This window comes from Pezoporus occidentalis, unplaced genomic scaffold (assembly GCF_034315485.1).
Source record: "Pezoporus occidentalis ecotype Australia unplaced genomic scaffold, CSIRO_AGI_Poc_V1 ctg86, whole genome shotgun sequence".
Lineage (NCBI taxonomy): Eukaryota > Metazoa > Chordata > Aves > Psittaciformes > Psittacidae > Pezoporus > Pezoporus occidentalis.
The window spans coordinates 8,398,915-8,422,875 of record NW_026916220.1 but is presented as its reverse complement, the minus strand read 5'-3'; the positions used below and the strand labels follow the sequence as shown (position 1 = coordinate 8,422,875).

The window sequence follows — 23,961 nt, the reverse complement described above, 5'->3', positions numbered from 1 at the left end:
AAGAACAGCTACTGAAGTAGGGTCTAGCAGGCACATCTCTGAAACACCACTGAGGCTACAAATTCTCAGTAGGTTGCTATAAGGTTAACTGTATCAAACAGGCTTGAAACAGCTACTAAGGTTAAAATCTGTTGTATTATGCACTGGTGTAAGATCAGTTTTTTACATTTTGTCAACTCAGATCCAAAACAGAGTGAAAAAAAAAAATCAAATGCTGCTATATCCATCCTTACTAAATTCAGAGAAAATAACTACCCTTCCTCCTAGATCTGTGGACACTAACAGCAGCTTTCATTCAAAGCCATGACAACTCCATCTAGTTGAAGAAACAGCTAAAAATGTTTAGGCACAGGAAGTGCTTAAACACAGAAAGGTTTTCAAGTAGCAGAGGCTGTCCTCACAATAAAGACATCCCATATGGTAACTATTTTAGGGCTGTTAAGTATCAGAGGTTAGAAAAAATCACATGGGTGTCTCCAAACTACCAGCTCCTCAGCTGATTTTCACCCTTTGCATAAAGAAACAGTAAGTTGGGATAATTTTTAGAACATAGCTCACTCAGGAACTGTTCCCTTCAAAGAGCATTTAGCTCCCATAAACAGACATTCTTTCTAGTAAAGACCTGAAAGGAAAGCAAGCCTGTAACTTCCAACAAAAATACCTACAGCTTTGGAACAGATCAGCTGATTTATATTTCAGCTGGTTCTAATTCACTGCACCTGCACCTAATGAACCACAAAGAAAAGCTTATTACTGCAACAGCAGCAACACAGCTCAGAGCTCAATGCCTGAACACTCCCCAAATTTCCAGCATCCTGCAGTTAGCTGTACTCAGCATCAGCTGAAAAGATCTCTATACTGTAGCTAAGCATGTAAAACCAACATAGGCAATACCACATACTGCCATTTGTAATCTCCTGGATATATTACCAAGGGGATATCAGACACAGTATGCTAACTTATAATGCTCAGATGGTTGCTCAGAGAATATCTGCTTTCCTCAATCCTTGAAGTACTCACTTGCTTTAAACACTGAAGAACGTAAGTCCTTCTTGTAAAGATACCTCACACAGACTTTGACAAGAGCTTGTGGTCAGTCACACTGAGCAGGTGAACAACCCAAGCTGCCTGCAGGATTTTCAAGCTGTCCTTGTTTCAGCTGGAACAGAGTTTATTTTCTTCATAGTAACTGGTGCAGTGCTGTGCTTTGGCTTCAGTCTGAGAATAATGCTGATAACACACAGATGTTTTAGTTGCTGCTCAGTAGCACCCCTATCAAGGCCTTTTCACAGTCTCATGCTCTGCCAGGGCGGGAGGGCACAAGAAGCTGGGAGGAAGCAGAGACAGGACCCAAACTAGCCAAAGGGGTATTCTGTACCACAGCACATCATGCCCAGTGTATAAACTTGAGGGAGCTGTCAGAGAGACACCATTTGGTGCTTAGGGACAAGCTGGGCATCAGCCAGCACGTGGTGAGCCCTTGTGCATCATTTGTATTTTCTGAGGTTTTATTTCTCTCTTTTTTGTTGCTCCCAATTATCATCATCAGTATCATTATTGTTACAATACCTATCACTATTTTACTTTATTTCCATTATTAAGCTGTTCTTATTTCAATCTGGGTTTTATCTTCTTCCAGTTATCCTCCTCATCTTACCCCAACCGAGTTAGCAGCTGCATGGCACTTACTTGGCAGCTAGGCTTAAACCACAACACAAGCTCATCTTTCCAACAGGTGATCACTATAGGTGATTTAAAAATACCAGATCTTGATGCAAGTTCTACAAAATCATAGGATCACAGAATGGTTTGTGTTGGAAGGGAACTTAAAGATGACCTAGTTCCAACCCCCCTGCCACAGGCAGTACACCTACTAGACCAGGTTGCTCAAAGCCCAATCCAACCTGGCCTTGAACCTGCTGGTCATACTTCTGTTGATGTACTCCAGCATATGGTTGGCTTTTCTCAGTGTGAGCACACACTGACAGGTCATGTTGAGCTTCTTGTCAATCAGTAAATACCCCTAAGTCCTTCTCTCAGGGCTGCTGGTGATCCATGAATCACTCAGCTTGTATTTGTGCTTGGGACTGCCCCAACCCAAGTGCAGGTCCTTGCACTTGGTTGATTAAGTTAAATGTTAAAGTTGTTGGTTAAATATTGGTTTAAGAACAGATCCCTGTATTAGTTGACACAAAAATCATGGTTTAGTGATTCCCACACTGAAATATGTGCAAGTGTTATTTACAATTAATAGAAGCATGCAGTGCACACAGTCTGTGACAGATTGCTAAACTCAAAACACCAGAATATTGTCAGGTCTCTCCACCAGGAATTTCTCAAACACGAGCTTGAGTAGTTTACTGGTAACAGCTGGGAGTCATCCAGTTGGCCTTTGATATACTACACCACAAAGTGCAGTAATGGACATATAGGCACTACAGAAGTGATAATACATAGTGTTATATAGCAATTAACATAGTAAAATTACTTAGCGATTCTCACACAAAATCTAATCCCCTTAACACATACATTGGACTTAAATATCCTCCCATCTTACCCACCAAATGCACCCAGGTTCTTGGGCAAAAGCGAGCCCACAGATTGGTTTGCCTTTTCCTGAGGCAGGAATAACCCAGACTGTTTTCCACACCATATTTTTATGTGCACTACAGGATTAGAAGTCTCCCATCTCTTGTAACAGGAAAGAGACACATATGCTCAGTACAAGAAGCTTCACCAATTTACTCAACAGCTGCACTCCTTACCTCACAGCAGCATTTAAGACATAGAAAGTGTCACAAATCCACTGTGAAGAAATAGAATCAGAGTCCAACAAAAATAATTCTGTTCCAGGAAATTTAATGATGAACTGTTTTGTTAGTACTACCATGAGCTTTGAGCTTTCTACTTTATTAGTCAAAGAAAATACACAATTATTTCAGCATCCTTAAATAAACCAACCCTTCAGAAGGAAGTCAAGATAAATGTCAAGGAAGATAGGTAGATCAACCACACATCAAGTTATAACACAGCAGCAGCACCACCTCTGAACAGTCTTCCAGCTGAAGACAGACTAACAGGTATTTCAGAAGCAGGTTAGTATGCTCAAGCATCTCAGCCTAAATTAAAAGGTTTCCCCCAGAACTGCTCTTATCTTCCTTTCCTCTTGATTTTTCACGTAGCACCAGAACTACTTTACATTCTATTTATCCATAATCTAAAAAAATAATCCTTAGCACTGTCTGTTCAATTAAGTGTTTCCTCAAAGCTAGCTTAGAACAGAGACAGCATGTTTTTTCTACCTCTATCATCTTCTACAGGCTCCCAAAACCAGAAGAGGAAGTGCTGGATGGGAAACAGCCTTTGAACAGTAAATCAAACCAATATAAAATGGTAGAGAAAAATAACCCTGTAACAAAAATCCCATAAAACCCATCTTTACTTCCAATATTTTAAAAAGCAGTAAGCAGTGCAGTCTCTCAACTGTCACACCAGTCTGCTACATTCCAATTTACTTAGGCAAAGTACAGACTGTTGTATTTCTCTACAGAATCCAGTATAGTAAGTGGATTATCTACACAAACTAACATTATTAGTAAGACTCTTCTCTGAAGCACTAAGAAATATGACACTGGGGGTGGATTTTTGCATTTATTGAGACAGGTGGCAGAAAAGAAGCAGCAGGAATCTTTCAACAGACCTCAGAAAGGAGTAAGTGGTAGAAGTGATTCAGCTGGCTGAGAAAGCCCACTTGACAAGCAAGTGGAGAGACATGGCATCAATTGTTTTGCAAGCCTATCACAGTTGGGTTACATGACCCAGAATAAACTGCATCAGTGTAAGCTGACCTAGCAGATTTTGTTTACCTCAAGCAACAATCTGCTCCTCGGACTGCTTGTTCCTTCTGGGTTTCAGCAAAGTCCTTGTGATTCAGTGATTCAATAGCACATAACCATGGAATCTTGAGATCCCGTTACAGAGGGAAATGCTTTTACAACCACCTCCATGAAAACTTCAACCCACAAACCTGTGTTCCCCAACGCTGCTGCTGTGCTGTACAAGACTTCAAACCAAAGTATCAGTCAGGTTTTCTAGCTAAAAAAAGGTGCTCAGGAAAGCTATAAAAGCACCCCCAGAACACAAACTGAAGACAGAACACCTTAGCACTTTAACATTTACAAGAAGCAGCTTCCCAAGTCAAAACTGACAAAATGTGAAACTGCATCAGTACAAGTGATGACAGTGAGAAATGAATAAAATCTTGACCAGGTGAGCTCTAGGGTACTGGGAGCCCTTCATTACACAGCCTTTACTTCCAATGCTCGCATATCTGAATGTTTCATTTACCCCTTTGAAAATGTTACCAGTTATCAACCTTTACAGCCTGCTATAGCTGGATGTGTTTCAACAGCTTTTCAAAAATGGATTTTAGACATACACTAGCCCTCCCAAGCTCATCTCAGTGACAAGTAGTCAATCAAACCATTGCTCCTAGAAAGAGCAGTAATTTCCATCCTGTCTGGAAACCTGGTCTGCCCACACCACACTTTCTCTCTAGTTAGAGGGCTTAAGGAGCTTTCTGCACATTAAATTTGTCTTGTTACTAAGTGGAAAAAAAGACTGATTTCCTAGAAAGAGAAACTGGTGCTTAATCCCAGCGCCTACCAAATGTGGAGTCACCTGCGGAAAGCAGAATTCAACAACAAAAACAAGCTTATTAACTGAATTTGAACTGTAGATTTCAGAATCTACACACAGGACAAGAGACCTTTCACCTGCAAGGTTGCTTTTGCAGACCCCATCAATTTTCAATTCCCACAGCTGCTCCAGCAACAACTTCTACTTTCCAAAGGTTTTTCCAAAGTTGAAATTCAGCTCAATAAAGCACCATATTCACTATTCTTTCGAGTAACTGATCAACTACATCACAGAATCATGGAGTGTGAGGTTTCAAGTGAACTCTGGAAATCATCTAGTCCAAGTCCTGTGTTTGAACAGGGCTACCTATAGCCAGTTGCCTAAGACCAATGTCCAGACACCTTTTGAGCATCTCCACAGGGAGACACACTCCACCACTTCTCTGGGCAACCTGCATCAATGCTCAAGTCACCTTCACAGTAAAGACTTTTTCCTGATGCTCAGATGGAGCCTCCTGCATGTGGAGGCTTCATCTGTGTGATGGATATGTTTCAGTTGGTATCCACTGTCTCTCACCTTTACACTGGGCACCACCAGAAAGAGCTGGGCTCCATCCTCTATACACCCTCCCTGCAGGTATTTATATACATTGATGAGATCCTCCTGAGCCTCCTCTTCTCCAGGCTAAACAGTCCCAGGTCTCACAATGTTTCCTCCCAGCAGAAATGCTCCAGTCCCTTCACTGTCTTTATCAACCTTCACTGGTCTCTCTCCAGTACATCCCTCTCCCCTGAACGTGGGAGACCAGAAGAGTGTCCACCTCTAGGCATAGTTAGGCATAGAATTCATTAAATAGAAAGTTAAATTTATTTAATTTCTAGTAATGAAACACAGAAACCTACCTCTTAAGAATTTGAACAACAGCAACAATAGCTGGAAGCGTATCAATGGATGTGAAACCCTATCCATGTGAGATACCACTGGCTGCTTACTTTAGTAAAATTTACACCAGTGTAAGAATGTGATGCAACAGACAACTCACTACCACTCTGTAACAATTTTACCACTGGTCAAGTTTTGAAGAGTTATTATCTTAATGAGCCTGCTCTGATTTTGAGTGACAAGTGATTTTCTAACTTTTCACTCCAAGCAAAAGTAATCTGAAGCTTTCGCATCATGACAGATCCAGCATTTCCCATTTCAGTGGTTTGACAAGGAACCAAAAATTCGGAAGACCTGAACAAAGAGAACAGCAGTCCCTACAATATACTTGTAAACTGTTTCCTTGAAAAATGGGCAGAATAGAGAGATGCCCAATTTCAGTCATTAATAAGGCAAACACTACATACAATTATTAAGAGGTTACATTTGAATTTGGTAAGGCATTCATCCAAAATCTTGTTTATCCCACTCCTGGAATGCTCTTACACACTGACGCCACACAGGATTTCCATCTGTACCTAGGGGACCGTGCTAAGTCTCAGAGCTTGGCAATGACCCCTTGTATCTTTACAAGCAGTACACATACACAGAAAGATACAAACCACAAAGGTTAAAAAACAAAACCCTCAGATCTCTGGTTAATTACCATGGGCACTATCAGGTGAAACACACAACAACCTCGCAGTTCTCTTCTGCTTTTTCATACCAATAATCCCTGAAGTTCCACCTGCAATTCTGACCATGGTCAAAAGGCCACTTTCTTTACACCTGAAGTTTCAGAAGTCCGAACTAGTTTTTGTACAAAAAAGGGAAATCCCAATTTGACTGTGATAAGCAGTAGCTACATAGACAATTCAAAACTTACCAATCATTACCATTACCATCAGTTTATGTCCCTCTACTCTGCTCTCATGAGACCTCACTTGGAGTACTGTGTGCAGTTCTGGTGTCCTCAACTTAAAAAGGACATGGAACTGTTCGAACAAATCCAGAGGAGGGCCATGAGGATGACCATGGGACTGGAGCACCTCCTGTATGAAGACAGGCTGAGAAAGTTGGGTCTGTTGAGCCTGGAAAAGGCTGCATGGAGACCTCATAGCAGCCTTCGAGTACCTGAAGGTGGCCTAGAAGGATGCTGGGGAGGGACTCTTCATTAGGGACTGAAGTGATAGGACAAAGGGAAACAGGTTAAAAGAGGGGAAGTTTAGACTGGATATAAGAAGGAAGTTCTTCACTGTAAGGGTGGTGAGGCACTGGAATGGGTTGCCCAGGGAAGTTGTGAATGCTCCATCTCTGGTGGTGTTCAAGGCCAGGTTGGACAGAGCTGTGGGTGACATGTCTCAGTGTGAGGTGTCCCTGCCCATGGCAGGGGGGTTGGAACTAGATTATCTTAAGGTCCTTTCCAGCCCTAACTAATCTATGATTCTATGATCCTAAGTCTAAAGGAAACCATTTGCTTCCTGGCACTACTCCAATAAATCTTCAAGACAAGAAGTGCTGAAAAAGATAAGCTATTTCTCCAAGCAGGTTTCTTTTCATCTTTCATACACCAGTACCAACAATCTCACCCAATTCTAGGTAACAGACTTCTAAAAGGTACCTTTTATATGTTCTGTGAAATAAGTCCCACTTTAAGAACAGTTTCTTTCATCAAGGACCACTGGAGCTCCAATATAAGCAACTCCAGCCCCATCTTTACTCCAGCTTTAAAAAAATACTAGTTTAGGACTACCTGCTTCTTTTCAGGAATTGCATGCATTCAGTATAAAGTTTTGCCACACCAGATGCTTACCGACCACACTGCGCACCACACCACGTGATGCCTAAAGAGAAACTATGCTATGTCAATGCGCTACATGAAATTCACTTTTCCCAAATTACCACCCTTCCCAAATCCTTTTATTAAATCAGTTTTTAGAGTAATTTTCATGCATCAAGTGTTCCACTGCCATCCAATTTTGTTTATACTGAATTTCTTTCAATCCATTAACTGAGTTAAACCCTTACCTTCCTCCTCAGTGCAATCTGTCATGCAGGGGTAACACACTCTCATGATCAGGAAATCTCACATAATGAATGATTCAAGCTTATCTGAAGTGTTAATGGGCACAATGCACAAAACAGTAAGTCTTCCTTCACTCACAACACACTTCATTTTTGTACAGAGTGCCGAAGTGCTTTTAATTCTGTTTTCTGTTCTTTGCACCAGCTCAGCTCAACTGGTACACAGGACACAGATTTGGCACAGAATTAAGTTATTTAAACACCCGACAGTTACACACAACCTCCAACAGATTGCCAGTTCCCCTATGAGTTTAAGGCTTAAACAAAAGAGCCATGCAAACCTGGACGTGCTCATCGCATCTGTTCTTCTGATAAGCCAGGGAACTAAATGAACCTGCCAACTGCAGTTACTGCTCTTGACACTAGGTCTCATAGACTTATTCAATGACTACCCTACACAGGTTCAGCCTGTCTTCTACCTTTTCATCTTCTACTACATAAATAGATGCCAGACATATGCTGTTTCTTCTACTCCAAAGACATGTTTTGAATCAAAACCTGTTAAAAGCACAGAAGCTATTTGTGCCACAAAAAGCTAAGCTGGCCAACATCCATTGAGTCAGCCAACACAAGAGCTCCTGTTGAAAGGACTACCATCCTGCTCAAACCATACAAACAACAGCTCCAGTTCAAGCTTCAGTCCACTAAGGAAAGAGGCAATTGAAAGGGTTTTCAACTCTTGGGATTTCACTCTCCCACACAAAAATAGCCCAGTCTTACACAGTCTTCCCAGAGATACTTCTAACCATCATGCCTTTAGCACGCTGTAACATTTTCTTCCACAGATCCTGTCAATGGCTAAACTTATCAAAATAGAACCCTTTTACAGAACTGACACTGAGAAGTACTACAAAACCTTCCAGCTGAGTTCAAAGGCTTATGACAGTTTATTTGCAGTTCTATCACTAGTATTTTTATCCTTTATTTAAAAATCACTCAAGATGAGGAAATGCTTGAGTTCGTAAAAAAATATGAATGTGATACCAGGGCACTGGCTCAGAAGAGTAAGGTATTTAGCTACTTTTGTAACAAAATGATTTTTGCCTTTAACACTATCTGCCATTCTGTTGATATGTTAGCTCAGACAAAGCTGTCATGTAGCACCCTTGATTAAAAAAAAAAAGATGGAAAGCATAACAGCTTTTCAGTAAGTCAGAAATATTTAGTCTGTAGATCTTTACTTCATAGCTCTTTTCACTGATGATGGTAAGAAGTCTGTAAAAAGAACTAAAAATAGCCAGTGAAAACAAGATATAAGTGCTTGATTTTTAAGAGCTTAATATAGAGAGGAAAAGGCATTCTGAGCAATTAATTTTTTAAGTGCTAACAAGTTGATTACACAATGTGCATTTAAAACTGTGAAGCCAGTTCAACTTACCAGCATTGCTATAGTCCTAGGTGAATTCAAGAGATATATGGAAAACAAAAATCAGAAGGAAGACTACAGAAAATATAGGCTTGCTGCTGACTGTGGCAAGGAACCTGGCAAAAAAGAACAAGGAAGAGGCTGAGACAAGTCGATGCCTTCCTTACCTTGATTTTTACTGGTAAGACCAGTAAAAATACAAATGAAAGCAAGTAAATCAGACTGAGCCCAAGACTCTTTTGAGAGGCATCCAGCAACAGGACAACATACTGTGCTTAAACATACAAAACTTATTCCCACCATGAACATGGACAAGCACTAGACAGCTCACCCAGAAGATGCATGCTCACTCTAGATGTAGAAGACAACCAAAATCAAACTGGGTGCTGTTACAGGCAGCCTGCTCTAGGTTGACCCTGCTTTAAACTAAAAGTTGAACCAGAAAATGTCTCTAGATGCATGCCAACATCTGCATTTCTAAACCAATTTCAACAGTTAATGTAGCTGAAATACATCTGAGAGTTTTTAATGGACTAGAAGAGCTAAGAGAATGAAGTAGAGGGCTCTGAGCCACTGCCACCAGTCAAATACATGGCCCAGAACGGTGTTCTTCAAGAGCACATTAATGTATTCCACCATTTTGGATAACAAGCACCATTTTCACCCCAAGCTTACAAACCTGTCACTGTTACCAGCATAAATAGGTAAGTAAAAACAAGACCTGTGTCAAAACAATAACACAACCCTTATCTTTTAAGGAATTCAATGAGCTTAATGATTTCAGACTTAACAAGTCAGTTTGAGAAATAAAGCTTTATATTCCTCTTTTTTTTTTATAAATATACACCAATTTGATGTCAGAACAGAACTGGGGAAATACAACTCATAATATATTTCTCCTGAAGAGTCTACTTCATCAAGGTAGTTTGCGACAGCTTCCTTAGCAATGGCAGACTTTAGAGGTCTTTAGAACTGAATTGTTCTAAAGGGGCTTTAGAGGCTTTAGAACTGAATTGTTCAATATTAAGGAACAGTTGTATGCAAGCTATAAAAAGGAAAAACACACTAAGGAATGAAGTGAAGCAGAAGGAAACTGCCTTGAACAGCAACTGTCACTTCACCCATTGTGCAAGTTCATCATCACTACTTTGGCTTTCTGGGATTTTTCTCCCCCTCCACATACCAAGTTTTGCCTGTAGGATTCTTCACCAGTCTCTACAGACATCCCCTGAAATCACTAAGCTTTTCCAGCTGTGTTATATTGAAATAACTCCATCCTCCACCTGTTCAATCTCTTCTTGCCTGGACCACATTTAGATTTTAGTACACCTGTGTTTTGATGTCACAGCAGCCTCTGCAGTGCTGCAGCTACAAAGCACCTTCAACTTTAACTCTTAATGGCAGCTTGGCTTCCCACTCAACACCCTCCATCCTGATGGATACCACAATGAGAAATTTCAAGACATTTCAAAATGCTGAAGGACAAAATAATCTGACAACAGTTCAACACTACTACACAAGTTAACCATCTTATTAATTCTAGTTTTACATCTACAGCCAACCTGACTTTCAATAAATACCTACCCCCAAAATGCAACTGCCTGCCTATTTAGCAGAACCATAACTAGAAACAATTAAGAAACACCATTGTTAACTTTGCTGGTCATTCACTACACTTTTCCACACAAACCAGGGTTTTGAAATGCCATACACCTTACTCACAAAAAGGCATTAAGAACAGTAGAAACTCTACTGCTTAACAACCCTGGAGCTGCGTAACCAGTGGTCCTGGCTTTCTTAGTTTTACCAGTCCCTTGGCACATTTTGAGGAAGAAAACTGTCAACAGAAAAGATCACATACCAGAACCAGACATTCACCAGTTATTCACAAGTGGCCCCCTCTGCTTCCAGGAACTCTACAGAACAAACAGACAGGTAAGAACTCCAGCAGAGCTGTCTACTTCACTTCTTCACTCATCTTACATAAATCCAGTGCAAAATTTTCATGAAATGAGACCACAGGTAATACCTTAAAATGAATAACATGTTAATAGTCCATTATTGCTACTGGACTAAAAAGTACACAACCGCAATATCAACAGGCTGGAAGCCCCACAATGAATACTGCTACCTGAATACATGTAAGGTAGACAGCATCACAGAATATTGCACCCTGCTTCTTACAAACAAGAGAGGAAAATATGTAGATAGCAGGTCACTTACAATCCATGTTAATATAATCTTTTCCCTATTCAAATATTTATGGGATAGAAGAAAACAAGTACAGGCCTACCATTCTCCTACCATTTTGAAGAATGTTTTACTGATACACAGCAGTAATATTGCTGGTTTTATGGGTTTAGCTTGAACAATATTAGTTTCTTAATAAAAAGGGCAGGAAAATGTTGATTAAACAGCAAGAAGCTGTGCTCTGGCTACACCCACACCACACACTAAGTCATAAACACTTCCTAATCAAGGAACAGCAAATCAGTTCAAGGAAAATACACTGCAAATAACTTGTGAAGTATGCTTCTAGAGGAAAAACCAGAGATTACCAGCTGCTCACTGTTTAGAGTATTTCAAATGCCACTCATCAATAAACCATCTTGGTTCAGTCCAGCACCTGACCTTGAGGAAAGGCTATTTTTTATTTTTAAGGTTGTTACAATTGACTGGACTGAAAAGATGCTTAAGAATTCAGCCGGGCTTCTTTAGAAGAGGGTGTTCAAGCATTCCTTTTACAAATCCTTCTTTACATCCCTTGGAAAAGGATGAGTTTCGAGGTCTCACCTAGATATTAAGAGAGCACCTTTCGTGGTAGAACAACCTATGAACATCTAGTCATAGATTACACATACATAAAGACATCCAGTAGTTGCATCTGACTACTACAGCTCTGGAGGTTTACAGTATTAGCCTATTTCCAGGCTTCCTAAGTTTCCTTTGTACCTGCTCACATGACTGGATTCAGCAGCTTGGATAGAATAAATTTCCCCAATGGAATCATTCCCACAATTTGGTCACATGGCTGGTCCTTTGCCAGCCCCACCACAACCTATCCTGCCAGCCCACTGAATTCCAATGCATCAAAACTATTCTCAGAATTAAATCTTAAGCAATAGGCTTCTCCTGAGAAAAGCGGGACTCAGGAAGGCGGAGAACAATACATTATCACCAATTCTGTTTTTACACTGAAACATTAACTTCAGCTAATGTTCTAGTTCTATAAAGCCCAAGACAGAGAGCACAACATTTCTATGGCTAGTTACTAGCAGTCCCATCTGAGCAGTTACTAGCCCAAGATAGAAAGCACAACAATGGCTAGTTACTAGCAGTCCCATCTGAGCAGTTTTAGATCCACTTATCTCCTCCACTTAAGGGGAATAATTTCTTGCTCATCTTAAGAGCAATCTTTTGGGTTTGAAGATATAACATGACTACAGGAGACAGACATTTTTGTTTTGATCCGCATAGGCAATGCCAACTGCTAAATGGCATGAATAGCTATGAGGTGGAATGAACTAGAAGTGCAGTTTAGGATCCTTATTTTTAGATGTCTTCTTAGAGGCCACTCAAAGTATGCATTACACCTGAAGGACTGCAGGAAGTAAAGAATACATCAGTATTAAGGCAAAGAAGCTGAACCACAGCCACTAACACCATTCACTCTAAAATAATCATGTTTTCCAATTCTCCCTAATCCTCCAAGTATCCACCTGGTTTTCATGACTACTGTTTGCCACATAGGCAGCCTTTCCCAGTGTCTTCTAAGTATCAAGTTCTTTTCTAACTCCAAGTCCTAAGAAAATTGTCCATACCATTTGGCAAGTTAAATATTTTTAGCAGCAAAGCAAAGCAAATGCAGAATGAGGACAACTAGCTACTGTTAAAACATCTGAGCCAGACCTCAATTGCTTACAAAGCTTCCCTCACACCTCTGCCACCATTGCCTTTCATGCTTTTCACTATCTCTGCGTCAGAATCCTCCTAAAATCACCTACTAATAATTGACACAGAAAAATAAGTACAGTACTGCTGATATAAGCAAGTTGTGACAACTTGGCCACATACTGTTAACCACAAAAGAAGCATACCTTTTACACATTATGATCTCATAACCAGAAGCAGAAGGATGTGCCAGAAGCATTATTTCAAAAGTTACTGATTACAGACAAAGCTTTTACATTTTTTATTTGCTATACAGAAGTCACTCTATTGCATAAAAGCATAGAAAAGCAGCTAGTCCTTCTCCTCCCTATTTAAGTTATCATTTAGCTGTACAATGCCACAGCCACTTCCACAAATCGGGAAGCTAGGAAAGCAGCAAGTTACCTGCAGAACAGGGATATCTGAGTCTAATGCACCGTAAAATAAACCAGGCTTACTGCTGTGTGAACAGGCTCACTCTGATTACTGCAGCCATCTTCAGTCTTCTGACTCATAAGCCACACCTGTCCATTTTTCATTTCTTATCAAGCCAAATTTCCTCTCTTGCTGCACAAAAGACTCTTTTAGCAAAGATGGATATTGCCCACACCAAGTTACCCTGATCCATACGACACTGGATGACCTGCCTCTGAAAAAGCCTAAACCCAGCCAAAGCTCAGACATGTCCTCCTAGAAGTGTGCACCAACCTCTCTGCCATATGAACCAGTATTCTCAAAAAAGCTAAACCCCACACTTAAACTGATATGCAAGCAACAATTCTGAATGGCTTCTACTCAGCCAGACAGATCAGCTCAGTGTTGGCCAACAGCACTCTCCTAGTTCACCTCTTAGCCAGAGAGAGCATCACTAACATCTCTGCACTGAACATCCCAGCTATAGAAAGATTCTTATTTGACCCAGAACTGCTCCTAGGAATTTCCAGAAAAGACTTCTGACAGCCACTGCTCTCAAGAGAGTGGTTCATGCAGAGATGCATTCTTTTAGCTCCAAGACTACTCAAAATATAAATATGGAGCCTGTTTGCCTCTAGGTTGATCCCCACCAGGATCAGACAGATCACTATTCATTCTCAATAGGTTAATTTACATAGAGGAAGAGAAAACTAAATTCTTTCCTCTCAAGAGAACTGATAACATAAAGCCAGTCCTTCGGAATAAGTAAGCATTTGGCTCTACTACTACTCAAGGAAGAAAGCTGCCCGCACAGTAGGCAACAACGCTAGGCATCTTGCTGCTATCCCAAATACCTACAGCCTAAAGGGGAGGACATATAAATACTGCCAAAGCAGCATTACAACTGTGAAATAGTGCAAAAGACTGAAAATTCACCTTGAATTCACATTCACAAGAGCAGTGAAATTATGAAAGTATGGTTAAGATATTCCAGCTTGTTTTTATCAGCTTCTTTTCTACATAAAACTTAAGTCACATGAAATAGCATGTACTCCAAAGCAGTAACCTCTTAAGAGAGAGCAGATGACAAAGTAGAATCTGATCCTGACATCTTCCACCTACCCTACCCTGTCCTTCTGATACAATTCTAGCTTTCTAGGTCAGATACAGCAAGTCAAAGCTACCCCTGCAACAACAATTAAAAAAAAAAAAATCTTTCAACCATGCTATGAAAACAAGGTCTTTCTTTACCAGAGTTGTTTGTTTCTTTGTAAGATTTAAACTATGGAACCCTGCCATGTCTCAACTCTTTGCCCAATAAACATATTTTATAGGTAAAAAGAGGTAGATTGATCAGTGTAATTCAGGTCAACAGGCACCTCAGGAGGTCTCCAGAGCAGGCTCAGCCATGTTGTCAGACCAGGTTCCTCAGGGCTTTACCCTGTGCGGGCCGGAAATCCTCAAAGTACGGAGACAGCACCATCCCCCTTGGACCTCAGGCCCTCTGCCCAGCTGTTTTTGGGGTAGGGGGAAGCTTTCTTTTATTTCCAGCTTCTCTGACCCTGCCCAGCTTGCTGCCTGCAAGGGCCCAGGGCCTTCTGCCCTAGTCCTGCTGGCACTGCTGTCAGGTCTTTGCCCACCCAGGGTACGGCTGCACACTGCTCCTGCCTGAATTGCACAGGTTCCCTGACAGCCCTTTGTGCAACTGGTCCTGGTCCCTCTGGACAACAGCTCTGCTTCTGAGAGCATTAGCTACACCCCTCGTCTACAAGCTTGATGAGGGTCAACTTTCTCCCTTTTCCCAGGTCACTTAGAATAGTGACCACAACAGGTGGCATGTAGACGTCTACCTGTAATAAGCCTCCAGGAAGATCATAAAGTTTTAACCACTGGATTTCAAGCTCCAAAATCCTACCTGTTTTCCACCTATCTAGCTGTACACCATCCTAAATCTTCATATCCCAAAGTTGTTACAAAGATTCTCTGGCAAGCCTAACACCTATGGAGTCATGCTCAACTCAACATGAATGACACCCATCGATCATCAGATTCACAGACTTACTAATTTCAAAGACACTCTGTTCCACTACAATTAATCACCTTTTGTTTTAATTGGCACAGAAGTTACTCAAAGATAACTCGCATAATGGTCTACTGAGAGACTACCATTAGGCTCCTTACTGCACTCACTTCCAGTAGCAGCAAAACAGGCTTTTCTGCAGTCATCGGGAACCTTCCTGATCTGCCAAAAATTAGACAGTGGCCTCATCATAACAGTATGACCTGTTGTCAGGTCAGGTACTTATACAGAAATGCATCCAGCAGCTATCCTGCCTGGGGATCTAAAATACTCACACACAGCAACCATCTCTTTCTGCAAGCACAACTTTGAGTACATGAGAAAATACAAAGCCTTTCACTAATAACACCCTGGATGCACATTTCTGGACCACTTTAAAGCCAGGTTATTTCTTGTCAATTAGGTGATGAGTTTGGAGAAGCCACATTTCTCAGGCACACAAGCATTAGAGCAGACATACTTAATTCAGACACCTTTTAACACACAGCACGTTCATCTTCAGCACCGGATGTTGCTCTGCTTAGCCAGGTAAGTACAGCAACCACTACACTTTTTTTCAGAGATTCCCTATCCTCTGACAAAGGCTAAGCCACTGACTGATGAGTGGGCTTACCAGACACCTCCCCCAGCCCCCAACAGGACATCGGGAGAAAACAATATGAAAAAGTTCATGAGTGAAGACAGGGAAATCACTTCCCAGCGAGTGTCACGAGCAAAATACACCCGACTTGAGTAAAACTGATTTAATTCAATGTCAATTAGAATGGATTCAGCTAGTGGGAAACAAACAAAAAAATAAGTAGAATACCTTCCCCCCTCACCTCTAACCTCATGTTCCCTATCCTAATACTTCACTCCCAACAACTCTGCCTCCCCCCCCCCCAGTGGAGCAAGGAGGATGGAGGTGTACAGACATGCTTTTCCCCCTGCTCTACCAAGGGCACCCCACAGCCAGCACCTCTTTCAGGAAACATCCACCTGCTATGGCACGGGGTCATCCACTGCCTCCCATGCATGTATCTTCTCCAGCACAGTCCTCTCCTTGGGCGGCAGGAGAAGTCCTCCACTACTGCAGTCAGCTCCCCAGGCTGCCGGGCCATGCCTGCCCCAGGCCAGAGCTGCTGCCTCATCCCCTTCTCCAGCCTCAGTGCTTGCAAGACTGCTTCATTGTTTCTTTTTCCCCACATTCTTCTCCACCTGTGCATCATTTCATCTTTTCTTAAGCTGGTTTTCATGGAGGCACCACAGACTCCACTGACAGGATAAGCTAGGCCCTGCAGCAGTGACGCTGCTGCAGCTCTGGCTGGCACCAGCAGTGACTGGTACGGGCCTACTCCCAGAGAGCTCACATCCCACAGAGCCATGCAGCAAGCTACTGCCCTGCTGGGGTAAAGCCAGGCAGCTAGCTCTTGCCCAAGTCCAGACACTGATCAGAACTACCCAACTTGGAAGTTCTTATGTGGAGAAAGAAGAGGCAGCCTGCTCCAAGACTTACTTAGAATCATAGAATAGTTAGGGTTCGAAAGGACCTTAAGATCATCAAGTTCCAACCCCCCTGCCATGGGCAGGAACACCTTAGACTAAACCATGTCACCCAAGGCTCTGTCCAACCTGGCCTTGAACACCACCAGGGATGGAACATTCACAACTTCCCTGGGCAACCCATTCCAGTGCCTCACCACCCTCACAGTAAAGAACTTCTTCCTCATATCCAATCAAAACTTCCCTTGTTTAAATTTGAACCTGTTACCCCTTGTCCTATCACTGCAGCACTTAATGAAGAGTCCCTCCCCAGCATCCTTATAGGCCACCTTCAGGTACTAGAAGGCTGCTATGAGGTCTCCATGCAGCCTTCTCCAGGCTCAACAGACCCAACTTTCTCAGCCTATCTTTATATGGGAGGTGCTCCAGTCCCGTGATCATCCTCATGCCCCTCCTCTGGATTTGTTCGAACAGTTCCATGTCCTTTTTATGTTGAGGACACCAGAAACATTTCACGTTCCCTTGGCTGCTGCTTTCCTGACAAAATCCAGGGATTTCAGGAGAACCACAGCAATTTATGAGAAGTGTTAAGACAGCAGAGAAAGCTCCTATTTCTCAGCCAGCACAGACCTATACAAGTAGCAGCAGATCTATTTTCCAAGGGTGAAGTACCTCATCTGGATGCCTACCACCATGTTAAGTCCTCCATTAACATGCAGCAGGAGAAACTAATGAGCAAAGACCATTTTCCCCATTCTACTTTAGTTCCAAACTTCAAACTCCTCATACAAACAGGTTATTTTGCCCTCACCCCTTCAGGCAGCGAGATCCATCACCCAGGTACAGCATTTTCTCCTCCTTGTCTCTTCAAGCTAATACAAGCCCAGCAAGCATCCTCCCATGGCCTTATTATTGCTCCTTCAGTCTCTTTCCAAAACCACCATGGCAGGTCCCTGGAGTCCCTGCATCTGCCTCTGCTCCTTGCCAAACACTGGCTTCACCAAACAATCTCTGTGGAAACCAACACCAGCTTGTTAAAAGGAACACATGTCCAAGTTCATCTGACCCAAACTCACCCCTCAAGCTTCAGATGAGGGACTTGTTTTAATGGAGTGGGGGAAGAGCTAGGGGAAAGAGATAAACTACTTTTAACCCCCCCCACAGAGCAATATGCCAAGGAACAGCCCACTTCATAAACTATCTAGGGAGGGACCTGGACATAGACATCTTTCTGCTACGGGAACAGTGTCTCCCATCTAATTTTGGGCTTCACCCAAAACATCCATTTTGAACAGCAATAGTTAGAAAAGTTTAGGCTCTCGACTAAGGGTGCCTGGGACACAGCAGCCACCTGTGGAAAATTACTGCTCAGGGAACACATTTCTTGACCCCATAGCCAAAAATGTAGTCCGACTTTTTTTCTGGCTCAAGAAGGTGTGGAAAATAGCTTTCTGAATTAGGCAGTACAGTGCATAACTCCCCTCTTCAAACTTCACAGCTACAAAAAAAAAAAAGGATTAAATAAAAAACTTCAACAACTGCCCATCCATCTGCAAGTCAAAGCAAGGCAGAACCTCTGTAGTGAGACTGCTAAATAGCATTAAGCCTTCAAACAAACCTTTTAAAATATTTAATGTGAAAGCATGATGATGCCACCTAAATTTGGATTTGGTTATTGTTAGTGACTTAAGACTGCAGTGTTGTAAGTATGCAAGTTAAGTTCAACTTCCTCAGGTCAGGAGAGCAAAACACAGAACTGACACCACAAGGGTAAGCACATCTGGAAACGAAGGATTCATGAACTATACCCACTGTCTACGGAGTTTTCAAACAGGATTACAAGGTATACCTTAACAGATGTCTCAAGAGCCTGATCAGCTTTACAAGTTCTCAGATTTGGGTCACAAACACTGCTCAAACTATTCATCTTGCACTCAAATATGAAATGCATCTTCACCTCTTTGCTACACCCACAGTACTTCAAATATTTGTGTTTCAAGAAATTTATGCTCCTATTCCCACTTAATCTTTTTGTACAACTTCTGTATTTTTCCACTGAGGATTAAATAATACTTCGGTCTATACACTACATATAACAAACAGCTACCATCTGCATTCAAGTGTTCAAAGCTGGGCAGATAGTATTCCATGTTGTCTACATCATGCCATACTTGAGTGCACCATTACATACCCATTTATGTGGGTCAGTATACACCCTGTATATGTGGACTGAATTTGACAGAAATTTACACTGTTACCTTAATTTGGACTAAATATATGATTAAAATCACATGCCTACAGCTCTTTCCAATAGCCTAACAGCCAGATTTTTCAGACAGAAGTAGCACGGGCTTCTTAGGCCAGGCTAATCACACAAAGACATATAAATCATCTTTTAAACAGGCAAGTCAACCCAATTTAACAGACAGCAGAAAAATTACAATTAGATGGTCATTATTTTCAGTCCTAGAATATTTGAGCACATACTAGCAACAGCCACTAAAATTAGGTCCCTGATCTTGGGCACTGACATACCAAGATTACATGAGATTGATATGAAGAAGTTAACTGTGCAGTATCAGATTTTAAAAAAAGAACAAACCCAAACAAAAAAAAACAAGGAAAAAGAAAACAAACACACCTGTTCCTATAGATATTATCAACTCATTTTCTGTTCTCATACATTGCTTCAAACAGAAAACCTGGTGCATTTGATCATTCTATGCAATTCACACAAAAACCATGCAATTTGAATTAGCATTTCACTGGGAATATTGACATCCTTTGTTTCAAGACACCTAAATATGTTTCAAAACAAGCAATCCTTACTCTCCCTGGCTACACATGAGGTATTTGTAAAGATAAAAAAAAAAAAGCCATATCTACAGAAAAAAAGCAGCTTGTACTTTTGCCACAGCAGAAGACTGCAGTATTTAGTCCTTTTGTAGCAGCTACTTCTGGAAGACTAGATTATCAAACTCAAGAATTAATAATGAAATCTACATTTCTCCTAATATTACCCAGCTTGGACACATAGTTAGAAGCATAGAATAGAATCATAGAATAGTTAGGGCTGGAAAGGACCTTAAGATCATTTAGTTCCAACCCCCCTGCCATGGGCAGGGACACCTCACACTAAACCATGTCGCCCAAGGCTTCATCCAATCTGGCCTTGAATACTGCCAGGGGTGGAGCATTCACAACCTCCCTGGGCAACCTATTCCAGTGCCTCACCACCCTAAAGGAAAGAATTTCCTCCTTATATCCAACCTAAACTTCCCCTGTTTAAGTTTTAAACTGTTACCCCTTGTCCTATCACTACAGTCCCTAATGAAGAGTCCTTCTCCAGCATCCCTATAGGCCCCTTCAGATACTGGAAGGCTGCTATGAGGTCTCCACACAGCCTTCTCTTCTCCAGGCTGAACAGACCCAACTCTCTCAGCCTATCTTCATACAGGAGGTGCTCCAGTCCCCTGATCATCCTCATGGCCCTCCTCTGGACTTGTTCCAACAGTTTCATGTCCTTTTTATGTTGAGGACACCAGAACTGCCCACAATACTCCAGGTGATGTCTCACAAGAACATAGTAAAGGGGCAGGATCACCTCCTTTGACCTGCTGGTCACGCTCCTTTTGATGCTGCCCCGGATACAGTTCCCCCTCATACACTTTATCACAGATTCACAGAATGGTTTGGGTTGAAAGTGACCTTTAAATATCATCTACTTCCAACACCTCTGCCATCAGCAGGGACAACTTCCAGATTAGCGTGTCATCTGTGTTATACTACTAAATGTGGAAGCAGTCACCATCTTACTATGTTGAGCTGTACACGAAAGCTTCTACACATAAAAGTAACCCTATAGCCCAGTTCCAATTTCAGCAGAGAAGAGATCTTTGATCAAAGCTATATCCAGAAAATGCCTTGGTCTCCATCTGGATGGCTAGCTTTATATCCTTCAGCTGCACTCATTCCGAGAAATTTCACTGAGAACCACTCATTATAAAAATAGCCCTTATCAGAAGACAAGCATGATTCCATTTAATTTTCTTTCAGTTTGCTCAACTGTGACAGAAAAAAAATAAATCAGCTACTCGGTTAATGAGGCTGTAATTCTCATTTTGCCTACCAACATCTTAAGCCTGGATGCAGTCCAAGGCAAGTGCTATTGCTATGCCAAGTTTCACAGTTTAGCTATCTGAACGCAAAAGCAGCTTCTAAAGTCTTCCTCACTTCATGCAGCTCACTTTGTCAGTTTTCTAGACCTCTTAATAGGTGATCTGGCCAGATCAGCAATAGCAGTTTTAGGTCAGGAACACAATTTTGGGTTACAGCTCAAGGTGTAAACACATCAAAATGAAAAAAGTTCAATCCATTAATAAACTTATTTCTTCCCTACTGCATGCATGCAGTACATGCATAGTTTGTTACAAGAAGCATACGGTGTTTAAGTTACAACTTCAGTTGTTCCTCTTTTGGAAACAGAAAGCAGCTTCTAATGCATATTTGGGTAGAAAAGAATCAGAACAGGAAGTCTAATGAGACTTCTAAGCATGCTACTGGAGATAAAAATAATATTCTTAATTACAATTATAATCAGATAGGATATTAAGATTTAAATTTAAAATACTTAAAAGCATTTCTTAAATCAACTGAGATATGCAGGCAATAATATTCTCCTCTACATTTGCTGGTTCAAGACTGGAGATGAACAGTGGATACAGCAAAAGTAAATAAATCCAAAGATCTTGCACTGTATTTAAACTAGGTTGATGCATATGAAATTTAATGTTAATGGTTTAATAAAAACAGAGGTTACAGCATTAGTTTTCTGACATTTTAGGAGGATAAACAAAATGGAGGCACCAAAACAAGGGCTCCATTAAAAAAAATCAGAATGGGAACACAGTGAAGACATGTACATCGCCAGTATTCTTGCAGTCCTTAACTGATTTTATCTACATTAAGGTGTAGTAACAGTAAGCCACACATATCATTACATATAAACAAAACCCTGCAGCCCCCTGCACACAAAGGTCGACTGTTCAGATCTCAGTATATAGAAAAACACATCTCTAGATTCAAGACTCTTAAAACCACACGTTTTTCTCCTACAAAACTCAATTTGGATACAACTACTGCTTGGAACAAAATTAAAGTCTAGGAAAGCATAAAGGGACCCCTTTCAAATGTTCAAGCTCCATGCCATGTAGGTAGAGTCTGAATGTCTGCAAAACCTCCTGGAACCACTACCTTATCAATTCAGCCAGGTAGAAACAACAGAGCATACTCTTCTGTCCCGCCTCTTTCCTTATTTCACTCCAGGTAATACTGCAGAAATCTTGAGCAAATCAATGTAAGAAACAACAGGCAAGTAAAGAAAAGCCACAGGGAAGCTGACTCCAAGTACACCTTCTGACCATGATTCCACTTTCGGGGGAGTGAGGGAGGGGGGGTGGGAACAAGAACAGTATTGAAAAATATTATCAACAGACCAAGAGGGATGCTACTCATAGAGAAGTTGGATTTATGTTACTTTTCCATAGCTAGTTCTCCTCCTCCCAACCTTTATAAAGGGACTAAGGCAATTGTCTACAAATATTAAAATATTTTAAAAAATTAACTCTGTTCATCCATTCTGCAAAACAAATTCTACTAATTTCATTTGTCATTAAGATTTAAAGTACAGAAGAACATCAGTATTCCAGCAACCATGCAACTGCAGTTTAATTCCAGAAAACCACAAAGTTTAATCAGTTAAATCTCAGTAAGTACTTGGCTAAACACACTTGCCCTGAACAGTCTAAAAGCAAATGCAGCTAGCACAGACCTCCAGAGAAGCATCAGTACATCACAGTGATTATTCCAGGACACCTGGAACAGCTTTTCCTAACTCTGTGTAGACTGTTCTACAAAGCATTTGAATGTTTAAGTTTGCCCTATTTTACCAGTACTCAGGTATGAAGCATTCAAGAAACTACACACACAGTACATTCTAGCAAATCGGTAACTGGCCAGCATGCAACATTTCCTAAATCAATCCCACACTCAGCTAAAGACCAGAGTGTCTCTGGAGTCCTTAAGACCATCCTACAATGTCCTGAGCACTTCAGTATTTTCAAGCTTCTGAGCTATTAGGTCAACCATTGCAGGTTTACCGGTAAATACCTGGAGTTTTTTGCTAAACATAGCAAACCAAAATACTCACTCTTTGAACATCTTACAGCCTCATCTAGTCTAAGCATCTCTCTGTACAGTTTCTGATCATAAGCAGCATCATTTAGTCACCAGCAACTACAGGACAACATGAAGGAATGGAGAATCAGTATCACAAATGTTTTGTGAAGTGACGCCTCAGACCACCTGTAATGATTCTCATTTTAATCCTAGGCTGGTACACTCACAAGAGTTAAGCATTGCTAAGACACTTAAACACCTAACACTCATCCTGACTTTCTATTGTGAAACTGTAGCTTTTTCCAAGCCTGCATTATGTCCGGTCTTATTATGACTATCAAAACAAATGAAAATCCCTGTTGTGCAAGTATTGGAGTACCACAAGGAACAATGGCTCAAATGGAACAGAAAACAGGGTGACACTAGTTTAAGCTCCATCTGGAAAGCTCCAGCTTGCTCCCAATTTGCATATTTCAAATGTATGCAAGTAATGCCTTCCCATTGCAATTTCTGTCATTATATAATTACTACTCCTAAAACTCCAGATATTTTGCCAGTGAAGTCAGATTTCGATTGTGAGCTATTTAAAAAACTTGATGTGGGTTTAGAATTTTTAAACAAGTTTCTCAGAAAGCATGCTTAAGCTTTGTAAGTATTTCATTTAGTTTTAAAGCTGAAAAACTTCACTCCCTACAAAAACACTGACTACTAAAGCTGAGTGTTTCACTGAGGTCATCTTTCAGAGGTGTGCTTTCTGCAGAGCTGTATGCCAAAAAGCCTGTGTGAAAGAGCAAGCACTTCCAAACACACAGAAGATGAACAATTAGCTGTTCTAACCACAGCTGCTAACAAATTCAGTATGATATTT

General features: G+C 41.2%; 1 protein-coding gene across 13 annotated transcripts in view; it reads right to left on the bottom strand.

Annotated features, from left to right (window-relative positions):
- Positions 1 to 23,961, bottom strand: part of ELAVL2 (ELAV like RNA binding protein 2) — a 100,086-nt gene that overhangs the window by 69,321 nt on the left and 6,804 nt on the right. For 4 of the 13 annotated variants that reach the window (XM_062604348.1, XM_062604351.1, XM_062604353.1 and 1 more), the window contains exon 1: positions 16,413 to 16,431. The exons of 6 other annotated variants lie outside the window; for them this stretch is intronic. The gene's annotated coding sequence lies outside the window, so the exon portion shown is untranslated. Of the gene's footprint in view, positions 1 to 16,412; positions 16,484 to 23,961 lie in introns of those variants that run through there. 3 more of the 13 variants (XM_062604349.1, XM_062604352.1, XM_062604360.1) reach the window with 2 other exon arrangements.